Source organism: Rhinoraja longicauda, chromosome 29 (assembly GCF_053455715.1).
Source record: "Rhinoraja longicauda isolate Sanriku21f chromosome 29, sRhiLon1.1, whole genome shotgun sequence".
Taxonomy (NCBI): Eukaryota; Metazoa; Chordata; class Chondrichthyes; order Rajiformes; family Arhynchobatidae; genus Rhinoraja; species Rhinoraja longicauda.
In genome coordinates this window covers 24,169,351-24,173,341 of record NC_135981.1, presented here as the reverse complement: position 1 = coordinate 24,173,341, position 3,991 = coordinate 24,169,351, and the positions used below count along the sequence as shown (strand labels likewise).

Here is a 3,991-nt window from a genome sequence, read left to right as displayed (position 1 = left end):
AGTCATGATTCTGCTACCAACCCAATCCCAGTGAATATTGGTCAGGTAGGGCTGTGACATTGCTCCAATCAATCTTTCTTAGTTTTGTTTAGAGACATAGCACAGAAACAGGCAGTGAAGACTAACAATCAACAAGAAGATAACTGCAGATGCTGGTACAAATCGAAGGTGTTTATTCACAAAATGCTGGAGTAACTCAGCAGGTCAGGCAGCATCTCAGGAGAGAAGGAATGGGCGACGTTTCGGGTCGAGACCCTTCTTCAGTTCAGACCCGTACACTGGTGGTCTGGAACTGAAAGAGAAATACCGTCTCCCCGGCGGGGAATTGAACCCCGGTCTCCCGCGTGACAGGCGGGGATACTAACCACTATACTAACGAGGAACCATTACTGCAGCATGTTGTGTCAACCCGTACACTAGTTCTATCCTGCACACACTAGAGACAATTTACAGAAGCCAATTAACTTACAAACATGCACGTCTGTGGAATATGGGAGGAAACCGGAGAACCCGGAGTAAACTTAGAAACATAGAAAATAGGTGCAGGAGAAGGCCATTCGGCCCTTCGAGCCAGCACCGCCATTCAATATGGTCATGGCTGATCATCCAAAATCGGTACCCCATTCCTGCGTTTTCCCCAAATCCATTGATTCCCTTAGCCCTAAGAACTAAATCTAACTCTCTCTTAAAAACATCCTGTGAATTGGCCTCCACTGCCTTCTGTGGCAGAGAATTCCACAGATTCACAACTCTCTGGGTGAAATATGTTTTCCTCATCTCAGTCTTAAATGGCCTACCCCTTGTTCTTAAACTGTGACTCCTGGATCTGCACTCCCCCAACATCAGGAACATTTTTCCTGCATCTACCCTGTCCAATCCTCTAAGAATTTTACATGTTTCTATAAGATCCCCTCTCATCCTTCTAAATTCCAGCAAATACAAGCCCATCGACCCATTCTTTCATCATATGTCAGTCCCGCCATCCCAGGAATTAACCTGGTGAACCTACGCTGCACTCCCTCAATAGCAATAATATCCTTCCTCAAATTAGGAGACCAAAATTGCACACAATACTCTAGGTGCGGTCTCACCAGGGCCCTGTACAACTGCAGTAGGACCTCCTTGCTGACCTTAGCTTTCTTCACTGCCTGCTGTACCTGCATGCTTACTTTCAGTGACTGATGAACAAGGACACCCAGGTCTCATTGCACCTCCCCTTTTCCTAATCTGACACCATTCAGATAATAATCTGCCTTTTTGTTCTTGGCAAAAAAGTGGATAACCTCACATATATCCACATCTGCATCCGCCATGAATCTGCCCGCTCACCCAACCTATCCAAGTCACCCTGCAGCCTCAAAGCATCCTCCTCGCAGCTCACACTACCTTCCAGCTTTGTGTTGTCCGCAAACTTAGAGATGTTACATTTAATTCCCTCGTCCAAATCGTTAATATATATAGTAAACATCTGGGGTCCCAGCACCGAGCCTTGGAAGGCACCCCACTGGTCACTGCAAGGACCCGTTAATTCCTACTCTTTGCTTCCTGTCTGCCAACCAGTTCTCTATGCATGTCAATACCCTGCCCCCAATACCATGTGCTCTAATTTTGCACACTTATCTCTTGTGTGGGACCCTGTCAAAGGCTTTTTGTAAGTTCAGATACATAACATCCACTGGCTCTCCCTTATCCATTCTACTTGTTACATCCTCAAAAAATTTCAAAAGATTAGTCAAGCATGATTTCCTCTTCATAGATCCTTGCTGACTCTAACCGATCCCGTCCACAAGTAAATCCACGGGAGAACGTCTCCAAATTTGAGGAAGGATATTCTTGCTATTGAGGGCGTGCAGCGTAGGTTTACTAGGTTAATTCCCGGAATGGCGGGACTGTCATATGTTGAAAGACTGGAGCGACTAGGCTTGTATACACTGGAATTTAGAAGGATGAGAGGGGATCTTATCGAAACGTACAAGATTATTAAGGGGTTGGACACGTTAGAGGCAGAAAACATGTTCCAAATGTTGGGGGAGTCCAGAACCAGGGGCCACAGTTTAAGAATAAGGGGTAAGCCATTTAGAACGGAGATGAGGAAAAACTTTTTCAGTCAGAGAGTTGTGAATCTGTGGAATTCTCTGCCTCAGAAGGCAGTGGAGGCCAATTCTCTGAATGGATTCAAGAGAGAGCTAGATAGAGCTCTTAAGGATAGCAGAGTCAGGGGGTATGGGGAGAAGGCAGAAACGGGGTACTGATTGAGAATGATCAGCCATGATCACATTAAATGGCGGTGCTGGCTCGAAGGGCCGAATGGCCTACTCCTGCACCTATTGTCTAACGTACAAACTCCATACAGACAACATCCATAGGCAGGATCGAACCTGGGTCTCTGGCGCTGTAAGGCAGCAACTCTACCGCTGCACCACTGCCACTCCAGAAATTATTTTGTTTTCCTGTAAAGAACGTAAGAATGCAAGAAATAAGAGTACTGAACCAGATTCTTGATTAATACGGGTGTCATGGGCATTGGGAAGGCAGGTGAAAGGGGTTAGGAGGGAGAGGTACATCACCCATGATTGAATGGCAGAGTAGACTTGATGGGCTGAATAGCCTAATTCTGCTCCAATCACTTATGACCTTATGACCTTACAACCTGCCCTGCCATTCAATAAGGTCAACGGTAATCTGATCGCATTCTCAACTTTCCTGCCTCTTCTCCACAGTTTCTGTTACCCCATGGTTCACGAATCTATCTCCACCTCGAGTCTTCTTCATGACTCAGCCACATAATTTCTGGTAAAATTAAATGTTGTTTTAATGCTATCCATGTTTGGCAACAAACTTGTCCGCATTGTTCACACATCATGCAAAGTTAGGGCAGTTCAATGTTAAGTTGGCATGGTGTCACAGCTGTAGATGGAAACATAGAAACATAGAAAATAGGATCCCCTCTCATCCTAAATTCCAGTGATACAAGACCAGTCTTTACAATCTTTCCTCATATGACAGTCCCGCCATCCTGGGGATTAACCTTGTGAACCTACACTGCACTGCCTCAATTACAAGGATGCCCTTCCTCAAATTAGGAGGCCAAAACTGCACACAATACTCCAGATATGGTCTCACCAGGGCCCTGTACAACTGCAGAAGGACCTCTTTACTCTTATACTCAAATTTTCTCATTATGAAGGCCAACATTGATATCCTTGTAATTGAGAATGATCAGCCATGATCACATTGAATGGCGGTGCTGGCTCGAAGGGCCGAATGGCCTCCTCCTGCACCTATTGTCTATTGTCTATTGTCTAACATGCCATTAGCTTTCTTCACTGCCTGCTGTACCTGCATGTTTACTTTCAGTGACTGGTATACAAGGACACCCAGGTCTCATTGCACTTCCCTTTTTCCCAATCTGACACCATTGAGGTAATAATCTGCCTCCTTGTTCTTGCTGCCAAAGTGGATAACCTCACATTTATCTACATCGTACTGCATCTGCCATGCATCTGCCCGCTCACTCAGCCTGTTCAAGTCAACCTGCAACCAGATTTGCTGCGTACAGTGCCGGAGACCCGGGTTCGATCCTGACTACAGGCGCTGCCTGTACGGAGTTTGTACGTTCTCCCTGTGACCGCGTGGGTTTTCTCCGGGTGCTCCGGTTTCCCCCCACGTTCCACAGCGGCTTTTTGGGGTGGAGGATTTAAACTTTTTTATACTTCTTTATACTTTAGACTTTAAACTTTAGAGATACAGCGCGGAAACAGGCCCTTCGGCCCACCAAGTCCACGCCGACCAGAGATCACCCCATGCACTATCGCTATCCGACACACGAGGGACAATTTATAATTTCACCAAAGCCAATTATCCTACAAACATTACGTCTTTGGAATGTGGGAGGAAACCTGGAGAAAACCCACACGGCCACAGGGAGAACGTACAAACTCCTTACAGACTGCACCCGTAGTCAGGATTGAACCCGGGTCTCTGGCGCTGT

General features: G+C 46.2%; 1 non-coding gene across 1 annotated transcript; it reads right to left on the bottom strand.

Annotated features, from left to right (window-relative positions):
• Nucleotides 1–310: 310 nt before the first annotated feature.
• On the bottom strand, nt 311–382 carry trnad-guc (transfer RNA aspartic acid (anticodon GUC)). The gene has a single exon. It is a non-coding gene; the product is annotated as a tRNA-Asp (tRNA).
• Between the last annotated feature and the right edge of the window lie 3,609 nt (nt 383–3,991).